Source organism: Pimephales promelas, chromosome 7 (assembly GCF_988280905.1).
Source record: "Pimephales promelas chromosome 7, fPimPro1.hap1.1, whole genome shotgun sequence".
Classification (NCBI taxonomy): domain Eukaryota; kingdom Metazoa; phylum Chordata; class Actinopteri; order Cypriniformes; family Leuciscidae; genus Pimephales; species Pimephales promelas.
Window position 1 is genome coordinate 27,181,437 of NC_142775.1, and position 27,838 is coordinate 27,209,274.

The window sequence follows — 27,838 nt, forward strand, 5'->3', positions numbered from 1 at the left end:
TTTTTTTCGGGTCGAAATTTTGAGTTTCGATATCTCAGCTCTGGAAGGGTCTAGAGCCTCCATTTTTGCACTCAGGACTAAGTGTCATTGCCCTCTATCAGAATCCAGAGTTTTGAGAAGATTGGGGAAACTTAATTTTTCGCCCCCCCCAAAAAAAAAACGTAAAGGGTACCACTGTCTTTTTTTTTTTCAGGTCGAAATTTTGAGTTTCGATATCTCAGCTCTGGAAGGGTCTAGAGCCTCCATTTTTGCACTCAGGACTAAGTCTCATGGCCCTCTATCAGAATCCAGAGTTTTGAGAAGATGGAGGAAACTTAATTTTTCGCCCCCCCCAAAAAAAACATAAGGGGTACCACTGTCGTTTTTTTTTTCGGGTCGAAATTTTGAGTTTCGATATCTCAGCTCTGGAAGGGTCTAGAGCCTCCATTTTTGCACTCAGGACTAAGTCTCATGGCGCTATATCAGAATCCAGAGTTTTGAGAAGATTGGGGAAACTTAATTTTTCGCCCCACCAAAAAAACACGTAAGGGGTACCACTGTCGTTTTTTTTTTTTCGGGTCGAAATTTTGAGTTTCGATATCTCAGCTCTGGAAGGGTCTAGAGGCTCCATTTTTGCACTCAGGACTAAGTCTCATTGCCCTCTATCAGAATCCAGAGTTTTGAGAAGATTGGGGAAACTTAATTTTTCGCCCCCCCAAAAAAAACGTAAGGGGTACCACTGTTGTTTTTTTTTTCGGGTTGAAATTTTGAGTTTCGATATCTCAGCTCTGGAAGGGTCTAGAGCCTCAATTTTTGCACTCAGGACTAAGTCTCATGGCCCTCTATCAGAATCCAGAGTTTTAAAAAGATTGGGGAAAGTTAATTTTTCGCCCCCCCCCCAAAAAAAACGTAAGGTGTACCACTGTCGTTTTTTTTTCGGGTCGAAATTTTGAGTTTCGATATCTCAGCTGTGAAAGGGTCTAGAGCCTCCATTTTTGCACTCAGGACTAAGTCTCATGGCCCTCTATCAGAATCCAGAGTTTTGAGAAGATTGGGGAAACTTAATTTTTCGCCCCCCCAAAAAAAACGTAAGGGGTACCACTGTCGTTTTTTTTTTCGGGTCGAAATTTTGAGTTTCGATATCTCAGCTCTGGAAGGGTCTAGAGCCTCCATTTTTGCATTTAGGACTAAGTCTCATGGCCCTCTATCAGAATCCAGAGTTTTGAGAAGATTGGGGAAACTTAATTTTTCGCCCCCCCAAAAAAAACGTAAGGGGTACCACTGTCGTTTTTTTTTTCGGGTCGAAATTTTGAGTTTCGATATCTCGGCTCTGGAAGGGTCTAGAGCCTCAATTTTTGCACTCAGGACTAAGTGTCATTGCCCTCTATCAGAATCCAGAGTTTTGAGAAGATTGGGGAAACTTAATTTTTCTCCCCACCAAAAAAAACGTAAGGGGTACCACTGTCGGTTTTTTTTTTCGGGTCGAAATTTTGTGCTTCGATATCTCAGCTCTGGAAGGGTCTAGAGCCTCCATTTTTGCACTCAGGACTAAGTCTCATGGCCCTCTATCAGAATCCAGAGTTTTGAGAAGATTGGGGAAACTTAATTTTTCGCCCCACCAAAAAAAACATAAGGGGTACCACTGTCGTTTTTTTTTTCGGGTCGAAATTTTGAGTTTCGATATCTCAGCTCTGAAAGGGTCTAGAGCCTCCATTTTTGCACTCAGGACTAAGTGTCATTGCCCTCTATCAGAATCCAGAGTTTTGAGAAGATTGGGGAAACTTAATTTTTCACCCCACCAAAAAAAACATAAGGGGTACCACTGTCGTTTTTTTTTCGGGTCGAAATTTCGAGTTTCAATATCTCAGCTCTGAAAGGGTCTAGAGCCTCCATTTTTGCACTCAGGACTAAGTGTCATTGCCCTCTATCAGAATCCAGAGTTTTGAGAAGATTGGGGAAACTTAATTTTTCGCCCCACCAAAAAAAATGTAAGGGGTACCACTGTCGTTTTTTTTTCGGGTCGAAATTTTGAGTTTCGATATCTCAGCTCTGGAAGGGTCTAGAGCCTCCATTTTTGCACTCAGGACTAAGTCTCATGGCCCTCTATTAGACTCCAGAGTTTTGAGAAGATTGGGGAAACTTAATTTTTCTCCCCACCAAAAAAAACGTAAGGGGTACCACTGTCGTTTTTTTTTCGGGTCGAAATTTTGAGTTTCGATATCTCAGCTCTGGAAGGGTCTAGAGCCTCCATTTTTGCACTCAGGACTAAGTCTCATGGCCCTCTATCAGAATCCAGAGTTTTGAGAAGATTGGGGAAACTTAATTTTTCGCCCCACCAAAAAAAAAACATAAGGGGTACCACTGTCGTTTTTTTTTTTTCGGGTCGAAATTTTGAGTTTCGATATCTCAGCTCTGGAAGGGTCTAAAGCCTCCATTTTTGCACTCAGGACTAAGTCTCATGGCCCTCTATCAGAATCCAGAGTTTTGAGAAGATTGGGGAAACTTAATTTTTCTCCCCACCAAAAAAAACGTAAGGGGTACCACTGTCGTTTTTTTTTTCGGGTCGAAATTTTGTGCTTCGATATCTCAGCTCTGGAAGGGTCTAGAGCCTCCATTTTTGCACTCAGGACTAAGTCTCATGGCCCTCTATCAGAATCCAGAGTTTTGAGAAGATTGGGGAAACTTAATTTTTCGCCCCACCAAAAAAAACATAAGGGGTACCACTGTCGTTTTTTTTTCGGGTCGAAATTTTGAGTTTCGATATCTCAGCTCTGGAAGGGTCTAGAGCCTCCATTTTTGCACTCAGGACTAAGTCTCATTGCGCTCTATCAGAATCCAGAGTTTTGAGAAGATTGGGGAAACTTAATTTTTCGCCCCCCTAAAAAAAACGTAAGGGGTACCACTGTCGTTTTTTTTTCGGGTCGAAATTTCGAGTTTCAATATCTCAGCTCTGAAAGGGTCTAGAGCCTCCATTTTTGCACTCAGGACTAAGTGTCATTGCCCTCTATCAGAATCCAGAGTTTTGAGAAGATTGGGGAAACTTAATTTTTCGCCCCACCAAAAAAAAATGTAAGGGGTACCACTGTCGTTTTTTTTTTCGGGTCGAAATTTTGAGTTTCGATATCTCAGCTCTGGAAGGGTCTAGAGCCTCCATTTTTGCACTCAGGACTAAGTCTCGTGGCCCTCTATCAGAATCCAGAGTTTTGAGAAGATTGGGGAAACTTAATTTTTCGCCCCACCAAAAAAAACATAAGGGGTACCACTGTCGTTTTTTTTTTCGGGTCGAAATTTTGAGTTTCGATATCTCAGCTCTGGAAGGGTCTAGAGCCTCCATTTTTGCACTCAGGACTAAGTGTCATTGCCCTCTATCAGAATCCAGAGTTTTGAGAAGATTGGGGAAACTTAATTTTTCGCCCCCCTAAAAAAAACGTAAGGGGTACCACTGTCGTTTTTTTTTTCGGGTCGAAATTTCGAGTTTCAATATCTCAGCTCTGAAAGGGTCTAGAGCCTCCATTTTTGCACTCAGGACTAAGTGTCATTGCCCTCTATCAGAATCCAGAGTTTTGAGAAGATTGGGGAAACTTAATTTTTCGCCCCACCAAAAAAAAATGTAAGGGGTACCACTGTCGTTTTTTTTTCGGGTCGAAATTTTGAGTTTCGATATCTCAGCTCTGGAAGGGTCTAAAGCCTCCATTTTTGCACTCAGGACTAAGTCTCATGGCCCTCTATCAGAATCCAGAGTTTTGAGAAGATTGGGGAAACTTAATTTTTCTCCCCACCAAAAAAAACGTAAGGGGTACCACTGTCGTTTTTTTTTCGGGTCGAAATTTTGAGTTTCTATATCTCAGCTCTGGAAGGGTCTAGAGCCTCCATTTTTGCACTCAGGACTAAGTCTCATGGCCCTCTATCAGAATCCAGAGTTTTGAGAAGATTGGGGAAACTTAATTTTTCGCCCCCCCAAAAAAAACGTAAGGGGTACCACTGTCGTTTTTTTTTCGGGTCGAAATTTTGAGTTTCGATATCTCAGCTGTGAAAGGGTCTAGAGCCTCCATTTTTGCACTCAGGACTAAGTCTCATGGCCCTCTATCAGAATCCAGAGTTTTGAGAAGATTGGGGAAACTTAATTTTTCGCCCCACCAAAAAAAAATGTAAGGGGTACCACTGTCGTTTTTTTTTCGGGTCGAAATTTTGAGTTTCGATATCTCAGCTCTGGAAGGGTCTAGAGCCTCCATTTTTGCACTCAGGACTAAGTCTCATGGCCCTCTATCAGAATCCAGAGTTTTGAGAAGATTGGGGAAACTTAATTTTTCGCCCCCCCCCCCAAAAAAAAAACGTAAGGGGTACCACTGTCGTTTTTTTTTCGGGTCGAAATTTTGAGTTTCGATATCTCAGCTCTGGAAGGGTCTAGAGCCTCCATTTTTGCATTTAGGACTAAGTCTCATGGCCCTCTATCAGAATCCAGAGTTTTGAGAAGATTGGGGAAACTTAATTTTTCGCCCCCCCAAAAAAGACGTAAGGGGTACCACTGTCGTTTTTTTTTTCGGATCGAAATTTTGAGTTTCGATATCTCAGCTCTGGAAGGGTCTAGAGCCTCCATTTTTGCACTCAGGACTAAGTCTCATGGCCCTCTATCAGAATCCAGAGTTTTGAGAAGATTGGGGAAACTTAATTTTTCGCCCCACCAAAAAAAACGTAAGGGGTACCACTGTCGTTTTTTTTTTCGGGTCGAAATTTTGAGTTTCGATATCTCAGCTCTGGAAGGGTCTAGAGCCTCCATTTTTGCACTCAGGACTAAGTCTCATGGCCCTCTATCAGAATCCAGAGTTTTGAGAAGATTGGGGAAACTTAATTTTTCGCCCCCCCCCCCCCCAAAAAAAAACGTAAGGGGTACCACTGTCGTTTTTTTTTCGGGTCGAAATTTTGAGTTTCGATATCTCAGCTCTGAAAGGGTCTAGAGCCTCCATTTTTGCACTCAGGACTAAGTGTCATTGCCCTCTATCAGAATCCAGAGTTTTGAGAAGATTGAGGAAACTTAATTTTTCGCCCCCCCAAAAAAAAACATAAGGGGTACCACTGTCGTTTTTTTTTCGGGTCGAAATTTTGAGTTTCGATATCTCAGCTCTGGAAGGGTCTAGAGCCTCCATTTTTGCACTCAGGACTAAGTCTCATGGCCCTCTATCAGAATCCAGAGTTTTGAGAAGATGGAGGAAACTTAATTTTTCGCCCCACCAAAAAAACACGTAAGGGGTACCACTGTCGTTTTTTTTTTTTCGGGTCGAAATTTTGAGTTTCGATATCTCAGCTCTGGAAGGGTCTAGAGCCTCCATTTTTGCACTCAGGACTAAGTCTCATTGCCCTCTATCAGAATCCAGAGTTTTGAGAAGATTGGGGAAACTTAATTTTTCGCCCCCCCCCCAAAAAAACGTAAGGGGTACCACTGTTGTTTTTTTTTTCGGGTCGAAATTTTGAGTTTCGATATCTCAGCTCTGGAAGGGTCTAGAGCCTCAATTTTTGCACTCAGGACTAAGTCTCATGGCCCTCTATCAGAATCCAGAGTTTTAAAAAGATTGGGGAAAGTTAATTTTTCGCCCCCCCAAAAAAAACGTAAGGTGTACCACTGTCGTTTTTTTTTCGGGTCGAAATTTTGAGTTTCGATATCTCAGCTGTGAAAGGGTCTAGAGCCTCCATTTTTGCACTCAGGACTAAGTCTCATGGCCCTCTATCAGAATCCAGAGTTTTGAGAAGATTGGGGAAACTTAATTTTTCGCCCCCCCAAAAAAAACGTAAGGGGTACCACTGTCGTTTTTTTTTTCGGGTCGAAATTTTGAGTTTCGATATCTCAGCTCTGGAAGGGTCTAGAGCCTCCATTTTTGCATTTAGGACTAAGTCTCATGGCCCTCTATCAGAATCCAGAGTTTTGAGAAGATTGGGGAAACTTAATTTTTCGCCCCCCCAAAAAAAACGTAAGGGGTACCACTGTCGTTTTTTTTTTCGGGTCGAAATTTTGAGTTTCGATATCTCGGCTCTGGAAGGGTCTAGAGCCTCCATTTTTGCACTCAGGACTAAGTGTCATTGCCCTCTATCAGAATCCAGAGTTTTGAGAAGATTGGGGAAACTTAATTTTTCTCCCCACCAAAAAAAACGTAAGGGGTACCACTGTCGTTTTTTTTTTCGGGTCGAAATTTTGTGCTTCGATATCTCAGCTCTGGAAGGGTCTAGAGCCTCCATTTTTGCACTCAGGACTAAGTCTCATGGCCCTCTTTCAGAATCCAGAGTTTTGAGAAGATTGGGGAAACTTAATTTTTCGCCCCACCAAAAAAAACATAAGGGGTACCACTGTCGTTTTTTTTTTCGGGTCGAAATTTTGAGTTTCGATATCTCAGCTCTGGAAGGGTCTAGAGCCTCCATTTTTGCACTCAGGACTAAGTCTCATTTCCCTCTATCAGAATCCAGAGTTTTGAGAAGATTGGGGAAACTTAATTTTTCGCCCCCCTAAAAAAAACGTAAGGGGTACCACTGTCGTTTTTTTTTCGGGTCGAAATTTCGAGTTTCAATATCTCAGCTCTGAAAGGGTCTAGAGCCTCCATTTTTGCACTCAGGACTAAGTGTCATTGCCCTCTATCAGAATCCAGAGTTTTGAGAAGATTGGGGAAACTTAATTTTTCGCCCCACCAAAAAAAAATGTAAGGGGTACCACTGTCGTTTTTTTTTCGGGTCGAAATTTTGAGTTTCGATATCTCAGCTCTGGAAGGGTCTAGAGCCTCCATTTTTGCACTCAGGACTAAGTCTCATGGCCCTCTATTAGACTCCAGAGTTTTGAGAAGATTGGGGAAACTTAATTTTTCTCCCCACCAAAAAAAACGTAAGGGGTACCACTGTCGTTTTTTTTTCGGGTCGAAATTTTGAGTTTCGATATCTCAGCTCTGGAAGGGTCTAGAGCCTCCATTTTTGCACTCAGGACTAAGTCTCATGGCCCTCTATCAGAATCCAGAGTTTTGAGAAGATTGGGGAAACTTAATTTTTCGCCCCACCAAAAAAAAAACATAAGGGGTACCACTGTCGTTTTTTTTTTCGGGTCGAAATTTTGAGTTTCGATATCTCAGCTCTGGAAGGGTCTAAAGCCTCCATTTTTGCACTCAGGACTAAGTCTCATGGCCCTCTATCAGAATCCAGAGTTTTGAGAAGATTGGGGAAACTTAATTTTTCTCCCCACCAAAAAAAACGTAAGGGGTACCACTGTCGTTTTTTTTTTCGGGTCGAAATTTTGAGTTTCTATATCTCAGCTCTGGAAGGGTCTAGAGCCTCCATTTTTGCACTCAGGACTAAGTCTCATGGCCCTCTATCAGAATCCAGAGTTTTGAGAAGATTGGGGAAACTTAATTTTTCGCCCCCCCCAAAAAAACGTAAGGGGTACCACTGTCGTTTTTTTTTCGGGTCGAAATTTTGAGTTTCGATATCTCAGCTGTGAAAGGGTCTAGAGCCTCCATTTTTGCACTCAGGACTAAAGGCCATTGCACACCGAGCACGAAATATTCGTATGCGTATTTTCGTGTTCGTCAGCTTAAAAATTCGTCACGCATAGAAACCTTGCACACCGAGTCCGTTGCGTATTTCTTAAACCTTTGCGGGGAAAAACGCAAAAATACCAAATGGATTCGTCAAGCAGTGAGGATGATTTTTGCCCTCTCTCTTATTGAAAAGGGAAGAAAGAAAAAAAATATTACGTCCATCCAATCCTGAAATTGCGCCGAGAGGAAGGAGAGTTCCTTATCAATGAGTTGCGAATTTATCCTGAGCGATTCAAAATTTACCTCAGAATGTCTGTGGGACAGTTCGATGCTTTGCTAGCGATTCTGGAGCCACATATTAAAAACAAGACCACCAATTTCCGTGAACCAATCGATTCTGAACGGAGACTGGCAGTGTGTCTGAAATGGACCAGGTATGGACACACACACGGACAAACACACACCCGCGCGCGGCCCGTTAGAAGCGCATGGCAGACAGAACAGCTAGTTATTGTGTATATTGTGCCCAAATAATACATTAGTTATCGAATAGGCTGCTCAATCACACCTTATTCGATCCTAAATTTCAATCTGATTGAAAGGGGAGGTTTATTAATTTCATAATCCAATATAGAGAAGAGAACATAAACACTTCATCGAATTGAAAACCGAAACTGAAAGCACGGCGCATATGTGCAATGATTTGAGGACGAGCTTCCCCCGGCCCTGAAGTGTCAAAAGACCTCTCAAAATGCTGGCTCTGGATGCGAAAAACGCAGAAAATCGAACCCGATCCGATTAATTTTATGACGGACGAAAGTTTCGGAGGCGGTGTGCAAGCGTGACTGACATAACGTGAGGTCGAATTTTTTTTTTAACGTGCGAAAATTTCGGATGCGAATTTCGGACTCGGTGTGCAATGGCCTTAAGTCTCATGGCCCTCTATCAGAATCCAGAGTTTTGAGAAGATTGGGGAAACTTAATTTTTCGCCCCCCCCCCCCCAAAAAAAAAAAACGTAAGGGGTACCACTGTCGTTTTTTTTTCGGGTCGAAATTTTGAGTTTCGATATCTCAGCTCTGGAAGGGTCTAGAGCCTCCATTTTTGCATTTAGGACTAAGTCTCATGGCCCTCTATCAGAATCCAGAGTTTTGAGAAGATTGGGGAAACTTAATTTTTCGCCCCCCCAAAAAAAACGTAAGGGGTACCACTGTCGTTTTTTTTTTCGGATCGAAATTTTGAGTTTCGATATCTCAGCTCTGGAAGGGTCTAGAGCCTCCATTTTTGCACTCAGGACTAAGTCTCATGGCCCTCTATCAGAATCCAGAGTTTTGAGAAGATTGGGGAAACTTAATTTTTCGCCCCACCAAAAAAAACGTAAGGGGTACCACTGTCGTTTTTTTTTTTCGGGTCGAAATTTTGAGTTTCGATATCTCAGCTCTGGAAGGGTCTAGAGCCTCCATTTTTGCACTCAGGACTAAGTGTCATTGCCCTCTATCAGAATCCAGAGTTTTGAGAAGATTGGGGAAACTTAATTTTTCGCCCCCCCCAAAAAAAAAAACGTAAAGGGTACCACTGTCTTTTTTTTTTTCGGGTCGAAATTTTGAGTTTCGATATCTCAGCTCTGGAAGGGTCTAGAGCCTCCATTTTTGCACTCAGGACTAAGTGTCATTGCCCTCTATCAGAATCCAGAGTTTTGAGAAGATTGGGGAAACTTAATTTTTCGCCCCCCCCAAAAAAAAAACATAAAGGGTACCACTGTCTTTTTTTTTTTCAGGTCGAAATTTTGAGTTTCGATATCTCAGCTCTGGAAGGGTCTAGAGCCTCCATTTTTGCACTCAGGACTAAGTCTCATGGCCCTCTATCAGAATCCAGAGTTTTGAGAAGATGGAGGAAACTTAATTTTTCGCCCCCCCCAAAAAAAACATAAGGGGTACCACTGTCGTTTTTTTTTTCGGGTCGAAATTTTGAGTTTCGATATCTCAGCTCTGGAAGGGTCTAGAGCCTCCATTTTTGCACTCAGGACTAAGTCTCATGGCGCTATATCAGAATCCAGAGTTTTGAGAAGATTGGGGAAACTTAATTTTTCGCCCCACCAAAAAAACACGTAAGGGGTACCACTGTCGTTTTTTTTTTTTCGGGTCGAAATTTTGAGTTTCGATATCTCAGCTCTGGAAGGGTCTAGAGGCTCCATTTTTGCACTCAGGACTAAGTCTCATTGCCCTCTATCAGAATCCAGAGTTTTGAGAAGATTGGGGAAACTTAATTTTTCGCCCCCCCAAAAAAAACGTAAGGGGTACCACTGTTGTTTTTTTTTTCGGGTTGAAATTTTGAGTTTCGATATCTCAGCTCTGGAAGGGTCTAGAGCCTCAATTTTTGCACTCAGGACTAAGTCTCATGGCCCTCTATCAGAATCCAGAGTTTTAAAAAGATTGGGGAAAGTTAATTTTTCGCCCCCCCCCCAAAAAAAACGTAAGGTGTACCACTGTCGTTTTTTTTTCGGGTCGAAATTTTGAGTTTCGATATCTCAGCTGTGAAAGGGTCTAGAGCCTCCATTTTTGCACTCAGGACTAAGTCTCATGGCCCTCTATCAGAATCCAGAGTTTTGAGAAGATTGGGGAAACTTAATTTTTCGCCCCCCCAAAAAAAACGTAAGGGGTACCACTGTCGTTTTTTTTTTCGGGTCGAAATTTTGAGTTTCGATATCTCAGCTCTGGAAGGGTCTAGAGCCTCCATTTTTGCATTTAGGACTAAGTCTCATGGCCCTCTATCAGAATCCAGAGTTTTGAGAAGATTGGGGAAACTTAATTTTTCGCCCCCCCAAAAAAAACGTAAGGGGTACCACTGTCGTTTTTTTTTTCGGGTCGAAATTTTGAGTTTCGATATCTCGGCTCTGGAAGGGTCTAGAGCCTCAATTTTTGCACTCAGGACTAAGTGTCATTGCCCTCTATCAGAATCCAGAGTTTTGAGAAGATTGGGGAAACTTAATTTTTCTCCCCACCAAAAAAAACGTAAGGGGTACCACTGTCGGTTTTTTTTTTCGGGTCGAAATTTTGTGCTTCGATATCTCAGCTCTGGAAGGGTCTAGAGCCTCCATTTTTGCACTCAGGACTAAGTCTCATGGCCCTCTATCAGAATCCAGAGTTTTGAGAAGATTGGGGAAACTTAATTTTTCGCCCCACCAAAAAAAACATAAGGGGTACCACTGTCGTTTTTTTTTTCGGGTCGAAATTTTGAGTTTCGATATCTCAGCTCTGAAAGGGTCTAGAGCCTCCATTTTTGCACTCAGGACTAAGTGTCATTGCCCTCTATCAGAATCCAGAGTTTTGAGAAGATTGGGGAAACTTAATTTTTCACCCCACCAAAAAAAACATAAGGGGTACCACTGTCGTTTTTTTTTCGGGTCGAAATTTCGAGTTTCAATATCTCAGCTCTGAAAGGGTCTAGAGCCTCCATTTTTGCACTCAGGACTAAGTGTCATTGCCCTCTATCAGAATCCAGAGTTTTGAGAAGATTGGGGAAACTTAATTTTTCGCCCCACCAAAAAAAATGTAAGGGGTACCACTGTCGTTTTTTTTTCGGGTCGAAATTTTGAGTTTCGATATCTCAGCTCTGGAAGGGTCTAGAGCCTCCATTTTTGCACTCAGGACTAAGTCTCATGGCCCTCTATTAGACTCCAGAGTTTTGAGAAGATTGGGGAAACTTAATTTTTCTCCCCACCAAAAAAAACGTAAGGGGTACCACTGTCGTTTTTTTTTCGGGTCGAAATTTTGAGTTTCGATATCTCAGCTCTGGAAGGGTCTAGAGCCTCCATTTTTGCACTCAGGACTAAGTCTCATGGCCCTCTATCAGAATCCAGAGTTTTGAGAAGATTGGGGAAACTTAATTTTTCGCCCCACCAAAAAAAAAACATAAGGGGTACCACTGTCGTTTTTTTTTTTTCGGGTCGAAATTTTGAGTTTCGATATCTCAGCTCTGGAAGGGTCTAAAGCCTCCATTTTTGCACTCAGGACTAAGTCTCATGGCCCTCTATCAGAATCCAGAGTTTTGAGAAGATTGGGGAAACTTAATTTTTCTCCCCACCAAAAAAAACGTAAGGGGTACCACTGTCGTTTTTTTTTTCGGGTCGAAATTTTGTGCTTCGATATCTCAGCTCTGGAAGGGTCTAGAGCCTCCATTTTTGCACTCAGGACTAAGTCTCATGGCCCTCTATCAGAATCCAGAGTTTTGAGAAGATTGGGGAAACTTAATTTTTCGCCCCACCAAAAAAAACATAAGGGGTACCACTGTCGTTTTTTTTTCGGGTCGAAATTTTGAGTTTCGATATCTCAGCTCTGGAAGGGTCTAGAGCCTCCATTTTTGCACTCAGGACTAAGTCTCATTGCGCTCTATCAGAATCCAGAGTTTTGAGAAGATTGGGGAAACTTAATTTTTCGCCCCCCTAAAAAAAACGTAAGGGGTACCACTGTCGTTTTTTTTTCGGGTCGAAATTTCGAGTTTCAATATCTCAGCTCTGAAAGGGTCTAGAGCCTCCATTTTTGCACTCAGGACTAAGTGTCATTGCCCTCTATCAGAATCCAGAGTTTTGAGAAGATGGAGGAAACTTAATTTTTCGCCCCACCAAAAAAAAATGTAAGGGGTACCACTGTCGTTTTTTTTTTCGGGTCGAAATTTTGAGTTTCGATATCTCAGCTCTGGAAGGGTCTAGAGCCTCCATTTTTGCACTCAGGACTAAGTCTCATGGCCCTCTATCAGAATCCAGAGTTTTGAGAAGATTGGGGAAACTTAATTTTTCGCCCCACCAAAAAAAACATAAGGGGTACCACTGTCGTTTTTTTTTTTCGGGTCGAAATTTTGAGTTTCGATATCTCAGCTCTGGAAGGGTCTAGAGCCTCCATTTTTGCACTCAGGACTAAGTGTCATTGCCCTCTATCAGAATCCAGAGTTTTGAGAAGATTGGGGAAACTTAATTTTTCGCCCCCCTAAAAAAAACGTAAGGGGTACCACTGTCGTTTTTTTTTTCGGGTCGAAATTTCGAGTTTCAATATCTCAGCTCTGAAAGGGTCTAGAGCCTCCATTTTTGCACTCAGGACTAAGTGTCATTGCCCTCTATCAGAATCCAGAGTTTTGAGAAGATTGGGGAAACTTAATTTTTCGCCCCACCAAAAAAAAATGTAAGGGGTACCACTGTCGTTTTTTTTTCGGGTCGAAATTTTGAGTTTCGATATCTCAGCTCTGGAAGGGTCTAAAGCCTCCATTTTTGCACTCAGGACTAAGTCTCATGGCCCTCTATCAGAATCCAGAGTTTTGAGAAGATTGGGGAAACTTAATTTTTCTCCCCACCAAAAAAAACGTAAGGGGTACCACTGTCGTTTTTTTTTCGGGTCGAAATTTTGAGTTTCTATATCTCAGCTCTGGAAGGGTCTAGAGCCTCCATTTTTGCACTCAGGACTAAGTCTCATGGCCCTCTATCAGAATCCAGAGTTTTGAGAAGATTGGGGAAACTTAATTTTTCGCCCCCCCAAAAAAAACGTAAGGGGTACCACTGTCGTTTTTTTTTCGGGTCGAAATTTTGAGTTTCGATATCTCAGCTGTGAAAGGGTCTAGAGCCTCCATTTTTGCACTCAGGACTAAGTCTCATGGCCCTCTATCAGAATCCAGAGTTTTGAGAAGATTGGGGAAACTTAATTTTTCGCCCCACCAAAAAAAACATAAGGGGTACCACTGTCGTTTTTTTTTCGGGTCGAAATTTTGAGTTTCGATATCTCAGCTCTGGAAGGGTCTAGAGCCTCCATTTTTGCACTCAGGACTAAGTCTCATTGCCCTCTATCAGAATCCAGAGTTTTGAGAAGATTGGGGAAACTTAATTTTTCGCCCCCCTAAAAAAAACGTAAGGGGTACCACTGTCGTTTTTTTTTCGGGTCGAAATTTCGAGTTTCAATATCTCAGCTCTGAAAGGGTCTAGAGCCTCCATTTTTGCACTCAGGACTAAGTGTCATTGCCCTCTATCAGAATCCAGAGTTTTGAGAAGATTGGGGAAACTTAATTTTTCGCCCCACCAAAAAAAAATGTAAGGGGTACCACTGTCGTTTTTTTTTCGGGTCGAAATTTTGAGTTTCGATATCTCAGCTCTGGAAGGGTCTAGAGCCTCCATTTTTGCACTCAGGACTAAGTCTCATGGCCCTCTATCAGAATCCAGAGTTTTGAGAAGATTGGGGAAACTTAATTTTTCGCCCCACCAAAAAAAACATAAGGGGTACCACTGTCGTTTTTTTTTTTCGGGTCGAAATTTTGAGTTTCGATATCTCAGCTCTGGAAGGGTCTAGAGCCTCCATTTTTGCACTCAGGACTAAGTGTCATTGCCCTCTATCAGAATCCAGAGTTTTGAGAAGATTGGGGAAACTTAATTTTTCGCCCCCCTAAAAAAAACGTAAGGGGTACCACTGTCGTTTTTTTTTTCGGGTCGAAATTTCGAGTTTCAATATCTCAGCTCTGAAAGGGTCTAGAGCCTCCATTTTTGCACTCAGGACTAAGTGTCATTGCCCTCTATCAGAATCCAGAGTTTTGAGAAGATTGGGGAAACTTAATTTTTCGCCCCACCAAAAAAAAATGTAAGGGGTACCACTGTCGTTTTTTTTTCGGGTCGAAATTTTGAGTTTCGATATCTCAGCTCTGGAAGGGTCTAAAGCCTCCATTTTTGCACTCAGGACTAAGTCTCATGGCCCTCTATCAGAATCCAGAGTTTTGAGAAGATTGGGGAAACTTAATTTTTCTCCCCACCAAAAAAAACGTAAGGGGTACCACTGTCGTTTTTTTTTCGGGTCGAAATTTTGAGTTTCTATATCTCAGCTCTGGAAGGGTCTAGAGCCTCCATTTTTGCACTCAGGACTAAGTCTCATGGCCCTCTATCAGAATCCAGAGTTTTGAGAAGATTGGGGAAACTTAATTTTTCGCCCCCCCAAAAAAAACGTAAGGGGTACCACTGTCGTTTTTTTTTCGGGTCGAAATTTTGAGTTTCGATATCTCAGCTGTGAAAGGGTCTAGAGCCTCCATTTTTGCACTCAGGACTAAGTCTCATGGCCCTCTATCAGAATCCAGAGTTTTGAGAAGATTGGGGAAACTTAATTTTTCGCCCCCCCCCCCCCCCAAAAAAAAACGTAAGGGGTACCACTGTCGTTTTTTCTTCGGGTCGAAATTTTGAGTTTCGATATCTCAGCTCTGGAAGGGTCTAGAGCCTCCATTTTTGCATTTAGGACTAAGTCTCATGGCCCTCTATCAGAATCCAGAGTTTTGAGAAGATTGGGGAAACTTAATTTTTCGCCCCCCCAAAAAAAACGTAAGGGGTACCACTGTCGTTTTTTTTTTCGGATCGAAATTTTGAGTTTCGATATCTCAGCTCTGGAAGGGTCTAGAGCCTCCATTTTTGCATTTAGGACTAAGTCTCATGGCCCTCTATTAGAATCCAGAGTTTTGAGAAGATTGGGGAAACTTAATTTTTCGCCCCACCAAAAAAAAAACATAAGGGGTACCACTGTCGTTTTTTTTTTTCGGGTCGAAATTTTGAGTTTCGATATCTCAGCTCTGGAAGGGTCTAAAGCCTCCATTTTTGCACTCAGGACTAAGTCTCATGGCCCTCTATCAGAATCCAGAGTTTTGAGAAGATTGGGGAAACTTAATTTTTCTCCCCACCAAAAAAAACGTGAGGGGTACCACTGTCGTTTTTTTTTCGGGTCGAAATTTTGAGTTTCTATATCTCAGCTCTGGAAGGGTCTAGAGCCTCCATTTTTGCACTCAGGACTAAGTCTCATGGCCCTCTATCAGAATCCAGAGTTTTGAGAAGATTGGGGAAACTTAATTTTTCGCCCCCCCCAAAAAAAACGTAAGGGGTACCACTGTCGTTTTTTTTTCGGGTCGAAATTTTGAGTTTCGATATCTCAGCTGTGAAAGGGTCTAGAGCCTCCATTTTTGCACTCAGGACTAAGTCTCATGGCCCTCTATCAGAATCCAGAGTTTTGAGAAGATTGGGGAAACTTAATTTTTCGCCCCCCCCCCCCCCCCCCAAAAAAAAAACGTAAGGGGTACCACTGTCGTTTTTTTTTCGGGTCGAAATTTTGAGTTTCGATATCTCCGCTCTGGAAGGGTCTAGAGCCTCCATTTTTGCATTTAGGACTAAGTCTCATGGCCCTCTATCAGAATCCAGAGTTTTGAGAAGATTGGGGAAACTTAATTTTTCGCACCCCCCAAAAAAACGTAAGGGGTACCACTGTCGTTTTTTTTTTTCGGATCGAAATTTTGAGTTTCGATATCTCAGCTCTGGAAGGGTCTAGAGCCTCCATTTTTGCACTCAGGACTAAGTCTCATGGCCCTCTATCAGAATCCAGAGTTTTGAGAAGATTGGGGAAACTTAATTTTTCGCCCCACCAAAAAAAACGTAAGGGGTACCACTGTCGTTTTTTTTTTTTCGGGTCGAAATTTTGAGTTTCGATATCTCAGCTCTGGAAGGGTCTAGAGCCTCCATTTTTGCACTCAGGACTAAGTCTCATGGCCCTCTATCAGAATCCAGAGTTTTGAGAAGATGGAGGAAACTTAATTTTTCGCCCCCCCCAAAAAAAACATAAGGGGTACCACTGTCGTTTTTTTTTTCGGGTCGAAATTTTGAGTTCCGATATCTCCGCTCTGGAAGGGTCTAGAGCCTCCATTTTTGCACTCAGGACTAAGTCTCATGGCCCTCTATCAGAATCCAGAGTTTTGAGAAGATTGGGGAAACTTAATTTTTCGCCCCACCAAAAAAAACGTAAGGGGTACCACTGTCGTTTTTTTTTTTTCGGGTCGAAATTTTGAGTTTCGATATCTCAGCTCTGGAAGGGTCTAGAGCCTCCATTTTTGCACTCAGGACTAAGTGTCATTGCCCTCTATCAGAATCCAGAGTTTTGAGAAGATTGGGGAAACTTAATTTTTCGCCCCCCCCCAAAAAAAAAAAACGTAAGGGGTACCACTGTCGTTTTTTTTTCGGGTCGAAATTTTGAGTTTCGATATCTCAGCTCTGGAAGGGTCTAGAGCCTCCATTTTTGCATTTAGGACTAAGTCTCATGGCCCTCTATCAGAATCCAGAGTTTTGAGAAGAATGGGGAAACTTAATTTTTCGCCCCCCCAAAAAAGACGTAAGGGGTACCACTGTCGTTTTTTTTTTCGGATCGAAATTTTGAGTTTCGATATCTCAGCTCTGGAAGGGTCTAGAGCCTCCATTTTTGCACTCAGGACTAAGTCTCATGGCCCTCTATCAGAATCCAGAGTTTTGAGAAGATTGGGGAAACTTAATTTTTCGCCCCACCAAAAAAAACGTAAGGGGTACCACTGTCGTTTTTTTTTTTTCGGGTCGAAATTTTGAGTTTCGATATCTCAGCTCTGGAAGGGTCTAGAGCCTCCATTTTTGCACTCAGGACTAAGTGTCATTACCCTCTATCAGAATCCAGAGTTTTGAGAAGATTGGGGAAACTTAATTTTTCACCCCCCCCCCCCCCCCCCCAAAAAAACGTAAGGGGTACCACTGTCGTTTTTTTTCGGGTCGAAATTTTGAGTTTCGATATCTCAGCTCTGGAAGGGTCTAGAGCCTCCATTTTTGCACTCAGGACTAAGTCTCATGGCCCTCTATCAGAATCCAGAGTTTTGAGAAGATGGAGGAAACTTAATTTTTCGCCCCCCCCAAAAAAAACATAAGGGGTACCACTGTCGTTTTTTTTTTCGGATCGAAATTTTGAGTTTCGATATCTCAGCTCTGGAAGGGTCTAGAGCCTCCATTTTTGCACTCAGGACTAAGTCTCATGGCCCTCTATCAGAATCCAGAGTTTTGAGAAGATTGGGGAAACTTAATTTTTCGCCCCACCAAAAAAAACGTAAGGGGTACCACTGTCGTTTTTTTTTTTTCGGGTCGAAATTTTGAGTTTCGATATCTCAGCTCTGGAAGGGTCTAGAGCCTCCATTTTTGCACTCAGGACTAAGTGTCATTACCCTCTATCAGAATCCAGAGTTTTGAGAAGATTGGGGAAACTTAATTTTTCACCCCCCCCCCCCCCCCCCAAAAAAAACGTAAGGGGTACCACTGTCGTTTTTTTTCGGGTCGAAATTTTGAGTTTCGATATCTCAGCTCTGGAAGGGTCTAGAGCCTCCATTTTTGCACTCAGGACTAAGTCTCATGGCCCTCTATCAGAATCCAGAGTTTTGAGAAGATGGAGGAAACTTAATTTTTCGCCCCCCCCAAAAAAAACATAAGGGGTACCACTGTCGTTTTTTTTTTCGGGTCGAAATTTTGAGTTCCGATATCTCCGCTCTGGAAGGGTCTAGAGCCTCCATTTTTGCACTCAGGACTAAGTCTCATGGCCCTCTATCAGAATCCAGAGTTTTGAGAAGATTGGGGAAACTTAATTTTTCGCCCCACCAAAAAAAACGTAAGGGGTACCACTGTCGTTTTTTTTTTTTTCGGGTCGAAATTTTGAGTTTCGATATCTCAGCTCTGGAAGGGTCTAGAGCCTCCATTTTTGCACTCAGGACTAAGTGTCATTGCCCTCTATCAGAATCCAGAGTTTTGAGAAGATTGGGGAAACTTAATTTTTCGCCCCCCCCCAAAAAAAAAAAACGTAAGGGGTACCACTGTCGTTTTTTTTTCGGGTCGAAATTTTGAGTTTCGATATCTCAGCTCTGGAAGGGTCTAGAGCCTCCATTTTTGCATTTAGGACTAAGTCTCATGGCCCTCTATCAGAATCCAGAGTTTTGAGAAGAATGGGGAAACTTAATTTTTCGCCCCCCCAAAAAAGACGTAAGGGGTACCACTGTCGTTTTTTTTTTCGGATCGAAATTTTGAGTTTCGATATCTCAGCTCTGGAAGGGTCTAGAGCCTCCATTTTTGCACTCAGGACTAAGTCTCATGGCCCTCTATCAGAATCCAGAGTTTTGAGAAGATGGAGGAAACTTAATTTTTCGCCCCCCCCCCAAAAAAAAAACGTAAGGGGTACCACTGTCGTTTTTTTTTCGGGTCGAAATTTTGAGTTTCGATATCTCAGCTCTGGAAGGGTCTAGAGCCTCCATTTTTGCATTTAGGACTAAGTCTCATGGCCCTCTATCAGAATCCAGAGTTTTGAGAAGATTGGGGAAACTTAATTTTTCGCACCCCCCAAAAAAACGTAAGGGGTACCACTGTCGTTTTTTTTTTCGGATCGAAATTTTGAGTTTCGATATCTCAGCTCTGGAAGGGTCTAGAGCCTCCATTTTTGCACTCAGGACTAAGTCTCATGGCCCTCTATCAGAATCCAGAGTTTTGAGAAGATTGGGGAAACTTAATTTTTCGCCCCACCAAAAAAAACGTAAGGGGTACCACTGTCGTTTTTTTTTTTTCGGGTCGAAATTTTGAGTTTCGATATCTCAGCTCTGGAAGGGTCTAGAGCCTCCATTTTTGCACTCAGGACTAAGTCTCATGGCCCTCTATCAGAATCCAGAGTTTTGAGAAGATGGAGGAAACTTAATTTTTCGCCCCCCCCAAAAAAAACATAAGGGGTACCACTGTCGTTTTTTTTTTCGGGTCGAAATTTTGAGTTCCGATATCTCCGCTCTGGAAGGGTCTAGAGCCTCCATTTTTGCACTCAGGACTAAGTCTCATGGCCCTCTATCAGAATCCAGAGTTTTGAGAAGATTGGGGAAACTTAATTTTTCGCCCCACCAAAAAAAACGTAAGGGGTACCACTGTCGTTTTTTTTTTTTTTCGGGTCGAAATTTTGAGTTTCGATATCTCAGCTCTGGAAGGGTCTAGAGCCTCCATTTTTGCACTCAGGACTAAGTGTCATTGCCCTCTATCAGAATCCAGAGTTTTGAGAAGATTGGGGAAACTTAATTTTTCGCCCCCCCCCAAAAAAAAAAACGTAAGGGGTACCACTGTCGTTTTTTTTTCGGGTCGAAATTTTGAGTTTCGATATCTCAGCTCTGGAAGGGTCTAGAGCCTCCATTTTTGCATTTAGGACTAAGTCTCATGGCCCTCTATCAGAATCCAGAGTTTTGAGAAGATTGGGGAAACTTAATTTTTCGCCCCCCCAAAAAAGACGTAAGGGGTACCACTGTCGTTTTTTTTTTCGGATCGAAATTTTGAGTTTCGATATCTCAGCTCTGGAAGGGTCTAGAGCCTCCATTTTTGCACTCAGGACTAAGTCTCATGGCCCTCTATCAGAATCCAGAGTTTTGAGAAGATTGGGGAAACTTAATTTTTCGCCCCACCAAAAAAAACGTAAGGGGTACCACTGTCGTTTTTTTTTTTCGGGTCGAAATTTTGAGTTTCGATATCTCAGCTCTGGAAGGGTCTAGAGCCTCCATTTTTGCACTCAGGACTAAGTGTCATTACCCTCTATCAGAATCCAGAGTTTTGAGAAGATTGGGGAAACTTAATTTTTCGCCCCCCCCCCCCCCCCCAAAAAAAAAAAACGTAAGGGGTACCACTGTCGTTTTTTTTTCGGGTCGAAATTTTGAGTTTCGATATCTCAGCTCTGGAAGGGTCTAGAGCCTCCATTTTTGCACTCAGGACTAAGTCTCATGGCCCTCTATCAGAATCCAGAGTTTTGAGAAGATTGGGGAAACTTAATTTTTCGCCCCGCCCCCCCCCCCCCCAAAAAAAACGTAAGGGGTACCACTGTCGTTTTTTTTTCGGGTCGAAATTTTGAGTTTCGATATCTCAGCTCTGAAAGGGTCTAGAGCCTCCATTTTTGCACTCAGGACTAAGTGTCATTGCCCTCTATCAGAATCCAGAGTTTTGAGAAGATTGAGGAAACTTAATTTTTCGCCCCCCCCCCCCAAAAAAACGTAAGGGGTACCACTGTCGTTTTTTTTTCAGGTCGAAATTTTGAGTTTCGATATCTCAGCTCTGGAAGGGTCTAGAGCCTCCATTTTTGCACTCAGGACTAAGTCTCATGGCCCTCTATCAGAATCCAGAGTTTTGAGAAGATGGAGGAAACTTAATTTTTCGCCCCCCCAAAAAAAAACATAAGGGGTACCACTGTCGTTTTTTTTTCGGGTCGAAATTTTGAGTTTCGATATCTCAGCTCTGGAAGGGTCTAGAGCCTCCATTTTTGCACTCAGGACTAAGTCTCATGGCCCTCTATCAGAATCCAGAGTTTTGAGAAGATGGAGGAAACTTAATTTTTCGCCCCACCAAAAAAACACGTAAGGGGTACCACTGTCGTTTTTTTTTTTTCGGGTCGAAATTTTGAGTTTCGATATCTCAGCTCTGGAAGGGTCTAGAGCCTCCATTTTTGCACTCAGGACTAAGTCTCATTGCCCTCTATCAGAATCCAGAGTTTTGAGAAGATTGGGGAAACTTAATTTTTCGCCCCCCCCAAAAAAACGTAAGGGGTACCACTGTTGTTTTTTTTTTCGGGTCGAAATTTTGAGTTTCGATATCTCAGCTCTGGAAGGGTCTAGAGCCTCAATTTTTGCACTCAGGACTAAGTCTCATGGCCCTCTATCAGAATCCAGAGTTTTAAAAAGATTGGGGAAAGTTAATTTTTCGCCCCCCCAAAAAAAACGTAAGGTGTACCACTGTCGTTTTTTTTTCGGGTCGAAATTTTGAGTTTCGATATCTCAGCTGTGAAAGGGTCTAGAGCCTCCATTTTTGCACTCAGGACTAAGTCTCATGGCCCTCTATCAGAATCCAGAGTTTTGAGAAGATTGGGGAAACTTAATTTTTCGCCCCCCCAAAAAAAACGTAAGGGGTACCACTGTCGTTTTTTTTTCGGGTCGAAATTTTGAGTTTCGATATCTCAGCTCTGGAAGGGTCTAGAGCCTCCATTTTTGCATTTAGGACTAAGTCTCATGGCCCTCTATCAGAATCCAGAGTTTTGAGAAGATTGGGGAAACTTAATTTTTCGCCCCCCCAAAAAAAACGTAAGGGGTACCACTGTCGTTTTTTTTTTCGGGTCGAAATTTTGAGTTTCGATATCTCGGCTCTGGAAGGGTCTAGAGCCTCCATTTTTGCACTCAGGACTAAGTGTCATTGCCCTCTATCAGAATCCAGAGTTTTGAGAAGATTGGGGAAACTTAATTTTTCTCCCCACCAAAAAAAACGTAAGGGGTACCACTGTCGTTTTTTTTTTTCGGGTCGAAATTTTGTGCTTCGATATCTCAGCTCTGGAAGGGTCTAGAGCCTCCATTTTTGCACTCAGGACTAAGTCTCATGGCCCTCTTTCAGAATCCAGAGTTTTGAGAAGATTGGGGAAACTTAATTTTTCGCCCCACCAAAAAAAACATAAGGGGTACCACTGTCGTTTTTTTTTTCGGGTCGAAATTTTGAGTTTCGATATCTCAGCTCTGGAAGGGTCTAGAGCCTCCATTTTTGCACTCAGGACTAAGTCTCATTGCCCTCTATCAGAATCCAGAGTTTTGAGAAGATTGGGGAAACTTAATTTTTCGCCCCCCTAAAAAAAACGTAAGGGGTACCACTGTCGTTTTTTTTTCGGGTCGAAATTTCGAGTTTCAATATCTCAGCTCTGAAAGGGTCTAGAGCCTCCATTTTTGCACTCAGGACTAAGTGTCATTGCCCTCTATCAGAATCCAGAGTTTTGAGAAGATTGGGGAAACTTAATTTTTCGCCCCACCAAAAAAAAATGTAAGGGGTACCACTGTCGTTTTTTTTTCGGGTCGAAATTTTGAGTTTCGATATCTCAGCTCTGGAAGGGTCTAGAGCCTCCATTTTTGCACTCAGGACTAAGTCTCATGGCCCTCTATTAGACTCCAGAGTTTTGAGAAGATTGGGGAAACTTAATTTTTCTCCCCACCAAAAAAAACGTAAGGGGTACCACTGTCGTTTTTTTTTCGGGTCGAAATTTTGAGTTTCGATATCTCAGCTCTGGAAGGGTCTAGAGCCTCCATTTTTGCACTCAGGACTAAGTCTCATGGCCCTCTATCAGAATCCAGAGTTTTGAGAAGATTGGGGAAACTTAATTTTTCGCCCCACCAAAAAAAAAACATAAGGGGTACCACTGTCGTTTTTTTTTTTCGGGTCGAAATTTTGAGTTTCGATATCTCAGCTCTGGAAGGGTCTAAAGCCTCCATTTTTGCACTCAGGACTAAGTCTCATGGCCCTCTATCAGAATCCAGAGTTTTGAGAAGATTGGGGAAACTTAATTTTTCTCCCCACCAAAAAAAACGTAAGGGGTACCACTGTCGTTTTTTTTTCGGGTCGAAATTTTGAGTTTCTATATCTCAGCTCTGGAAGGGTCTAGAGCCTCCATTTTTGCACTCAGGACTAAGTCTCATGGCCCTCTATCAGAATCCAGAGTTTTGAGAAGATTGGGGAAACTTAATTTTTCGCCCCCCCCAAAAAAACGTAAGGGGTACCACTGTCGTTTTTTTTTTCGGGTCGAAATTTTGAGTTTCGATATCTCAGCTGTGAAAGGGTCTAGAGCCTCCATTTTTGCACTCAGGACTAAGTCTCATGGCCCTCTATCAGAATCCAGAGTTTTGAGAAGATTGGGGAAACTTAATTTTTCGCCCCCCCCCCCAAAAAAAAAAACGTAAGGGGTACCACTGTCGTTTTTTTTTCGGGTCGAAATTTTGAGTTTCGATATCTCAGCTCTGGAAGGGTCTAGAGCCTCCATTTTTGCATTTAGGACTAAGTCTCATGGCCCTCTATCAGAATCCAGAGTTTTGAGAAGATTGGGGAAACTTAATTTTTCGCCCCCCCCAAAAAAAACGTAAGGGGTACCACTGTCGTTTTTTTTTTCGGATCGAAATTTTGAGTTTCGATATCTCAGCTCTGGAAGGGTCTAGAGCCTCCATTTTTGCACTCAGGACTAAGTCTCATGGCCCTCTATCAGAATCCAGAGTTTTGAGAAGATTGGGGAAACTTAATTTTTCGCCCCACCAAAAAAAACGTAAGGGGTACCACTGTCGTTTTTTTTTTTCGGGTCGAAATTTTGAGTTTCGATATCTCAGCTCTGGAAGGGTCTAGAGCCTCCATTTTTGCACTCAGGACTAAGTGTCATTGCCCTCTATCAGAATCCAGAGTTTTGAGAAGATTGGGGAAACTTAATTTTTCGCCCCCCCCCCAAAAAAAAACGTAAGGGGTACCACTGTCTTTTTTTTTTTCAGGTCGAAATTTTGAGTTTCGATATCTCAGCTCTGGAAGGGTCTAGAGCCTCCATTTTTGCACTCAGGACTAAGTCTCATGGCCCTCTATCAGAATCCAGAGTTTTGAGAAGATGGAGGAAACTTAATTTTTCGCCCCCCCAAAAAAAAACATAAGGGGTACCACTGTCGTTTTTTTTTTCGGGTCGAAATTTTGAGTTTCGATATCTCAGCTCTGGAAGGGTCTAGAGCCTCCATTTTTGCACTCAGGACTAAGTCTCATGGCGCTATATCAGAATCCAGAGTTTTGAGAAGATTGGGGAAACTTAATTTTTCGCCCCACCAAAAAAACACGAAAGGGGTACCACTGTCGTTTTTTTTTTTTCGGGTTGAAATTTTGAGTTTCGATATCTCAGCTCTGGAAGGGTCTAGAGGCTCCATTTTTGCACTCAGGACTAAGTCTCATTGCCCTCTATCAGAATCCAGAGTTTTGAGAAGATTGGGGAAACTTAATTTTTCGCCCCCCCAAAAAAAACGTAAGGGGTACCACTGTTGTTTTTTTTTTCGGGTCGAAATTTTGAGTTTCGATATCTCAGCTCTGGAAGGGTCTAGAGCCTCAATTTTTGCACTCAGGACTAAGTCTCATGGCCCTCTATCAGAATCCAGAGTTTTAAAAAGATTGGGGAAAGTTAATTTTTCGCCCCCCCCAAAAAAAACGTAAGGTGTACCACTGTCGTTTTTTTTTCGGGTCGAAATTTTGAGTTTCGATATCTCAGCTCTGGAAGGGTCTAGAGCCTCCATTTTTGCATTTAGGACTAAGTCTCATGGCCCTCTATCAGAATCCAGAGTTTTGAGAAGATTGGGGAAACTTAATTTTTCGCCCCCCCAAAAAAAACGTAAGGGGTACCACTGTCGTTTTTTTTTTCGGGTCGAAATTTTGAGTTTCGATATCTCGGCTCTGGAAGGGTCTAGAGCCTCCATTTTTGCACTCAGGACTAAGTGTCATTGCCCTCTATCAGAATCCAGAGTTTTGAGAAGATTGGGGAAACTTAATTTTTCTCCCCACCAAAAAAAACGTAAGGGGTACCACTGTCGGTTTTTTTTTTCGGGTCGAAATTTTGTGCTTCGATATCTCAGCTCTGGAAGGGTCTAGAGCCTCCATTTTTGCACTCAGGACTAAGTCTCATGGCCCTCTATCAGAATCCAGAGTTTTGAGAAGATTGGGGAAACTTAATTTTTCGCCCCACCAAAAAAAACATAAGGGGTACCACTGTCGTTTTTTTTTTCGGGTCGAAATTTTGAGTTTCGATATCTCAGCTCTGGAAGGGTCTAGAGCCTCCATTTTTGCACTCAGGACTAAGTCTCATTGCCCTCTATCAGAATCCAGAGTTTTGAGAAGATTGGGGAAACTTAATTTTTCGCCCCCCTAAAAAAAACGTAAGGGGTACCACTGTCGTTTTTTTTTCGGGTCGAAATTTCGAGTTTCAATATCTCAGCTCTGAAAGGGTCTAGAGCCTCCATTTTTGCACTCAGGACTAAGTGTCATTGCCCTCTATCAGAATCCAGAGTTTTGAGAAGATTGGGGGAACTTAATTTTTCGCCCCACCAAAAAAAAATGTAAGGGGTACCACTGTCGTTTTTTTTTCGGGTCGAAATTTTGAGTTTCGATATCTCAGCTCTGGAAGGGTCTAGAGCCTCCATTTTTGCACTCAGGACTAAGTCTCATGGCCCTCTATCAGAATCCAGAGTTTTGAGAAGATTGGGGAAACTTAATTTTTCGCCCCACCAAAAAAAACATAAGGGGTACCACTGTCGTTTTTTTTTTCGGGTCGAAATTTTGAGTTTCGATATCTCAGCTCTGGAAGGGTCTAGAGCCTCCATTTTTGCACTCAGGACTAAGTCTCATTGCCCTCTATCAGAATCCAGAGTTTTGAGAAGATTGGGGAAACTTAATTTTTCGCCCCCCTAAAAAAAACGTAAGGGGTACCACTGTCGTTTTTTTTTCGGGTCGAAATTTCGAGTTTCAATATCTCAGCTCTGAAAGGGTCTAGAGCCTCCATTTTTGCACTCAGGACTAAGTGTCATTGCCCTCTATCAGAATCCAGAGTTTTGAGAAGATTGGGGAAACTTAATTTTTCGCCCCACCAAAAAAAATGTAAGGGGTACCACTGTCGTTTTTTTTTCGGGTCGAAATTTTGAGTTTCGATATCTCAGCTCTGGAAGGGTCTAGAGCCTCCATTTTTGCACTCAGGACTAAGTCTCATGGCCCTCTATTAGACTCCAGAGTTTTGAGAAGATTGGGGAAACTTAATTTTTCTCCCCACCAAAAAAAACGTAAGGGGTACCGCTGTCGTTTTTTTTTCGGGTCGAAATTTTGAGTTTCGATATCTCAGCTCTGGAAGGGTCTAGAGCCTCCATTTTTGCACTCAGGACTAAGTCTCATGGCCCTCTATCAGAATCCAGAGTTTTGAGAAGATTGGGGAAACTTAATTTTTCGCCCCACCAAAAAAAAAACATAAGGGGTACCACTGTCGTTTTTTTTTTTCGGGTCGAAATTTTGAGTTTCGATATCTCAGCTCTGGAAGGGTCTAAAGCCTCCATTTTTGCACTCAGGACTAAGTCTCATGGCCCTCTATCAGAATCCAGAGTTTTGAGAAGATTGGGGAAACTTAATTTTTCTCCCCACCAAAAAAAACGTAAGGGGTACCATTGTCGTTTTTTTTTTTCGGGTCGAAATTTTGTGCTTCGATATCTCAGCTCTGGAAGGGTCTAGAGCCTCCATTTTTGCACTCAGGACTAAGTCTCATGGCCCTCTATCAGAATCCAGAGTTTTGAGAAGATTGGGGAAACTTAATTTTTCGCCCCACCAAAAAAAACATAAGGGGTACCACTGTCGTTTTTTTTTCGGGTCGAAATTTTGAGTTTCGATATCTCAGCTCTGGAAGGGTCTAGAGCCTCCATTTTTGCACTCAGGACTAAGTCTCATTGCCCTCTATCAGAATCCAGAGTTTTGAGAAGATTGGGGAAACTTAATTTTTCGCCCCCCTAAAAAAAACGTAAGGGGTACCACTGTCGTTTTTTTTTCGGGTCGAAATTTCGAGTTTCAATATCTCAGCTCTGAAAGGGTCTAGAGCCTCCATTTTTGCACTCAGGACTAAGTGTCATTGCCCTCTATCAGAATCCAGAGTTTTGAGAAGATTGGGGAAACTTAATTTTTCGCCCCACCAAAAAAAAACGTAAGGGGTACCACTGTCGTTTTTTTTTCGGGTCGAAATTTTGAGTTTCGATATCTCAGCTCTGGAAGGGTCTAGAGCCTCCATTTTTGCACTCAGGACTAAGTCTCATGGCCCTCTATCAGAATCCAGAGTTTTGAGAAGATTGGGGAAACATAATTTTTCGCCCCACCAAAAAAAACATAAGGGGTACCACTGTCGTTTTTTTTTTCGGGTCGAAATTTTGAGTTTCGATATCTCAGCTCTGGAAGGGTCTAGAGCCTCCATTTTTGCACTCAGGACTAAGTCTCATGGCCCTCTATCAGAATCCAGAGTTTTGAGAAGATTGGGGAAACTTAATTTTTCTCCCCACCAAAAAAAACGTAAGGGGTACCACTGTCGTTTTTTTTTCGGGTCGAAATTTTGAGTTTCTATATCTCAGCTCTGGAAGGGTCTAGAGCCTCCATTTTTGCACTCAGGACTAAGTCTCATGGCCCTCTATCAGAATCCAGAGTTTTGAGAAGATTGGGGAAACTTAATTTTTCGCCCCCCCAAAAAAAACGTAAGGGGTACCACTGTCGTTTTTTTTTCGGGTCGAAATTTTGAGTTTCGATATCTCAGCTGTGAAAGGGTCTAGAGCCTCCATTTTTGCACTCAGGACTAAGTCTCATGGCCCTCTATCAGAATTCAGAGTTTTGAGAAGATTGGGGAAACTTAATTTTTCGCCCCCCCCCCCCCCCCAAAAAAAAAAAACGTAAGGGGTACCACTGTCGTTTTTTTTTCGGGTCGAAATTTTGAGTTTCGATATCTCAGCTCTGGAAGGGTCTAGAGCCTCCATTTTTGCACTCAGGACTAAGTCTCATGGCCCTCTATCAGAATCCAGAGTTTTGAGAAGATTGGGGAAACTTAATTTTTCGCCCCACCAAAAAAAACGTAAGGGGTACCACTGTCGTTTTTTTTTTCGGGTCGAAATTTTGAGTTCCGATATCTCAGCTCTGGAAGGGTCTAGAGCCTCCATTTTTGAACTCAGGACTAAGTCTCGT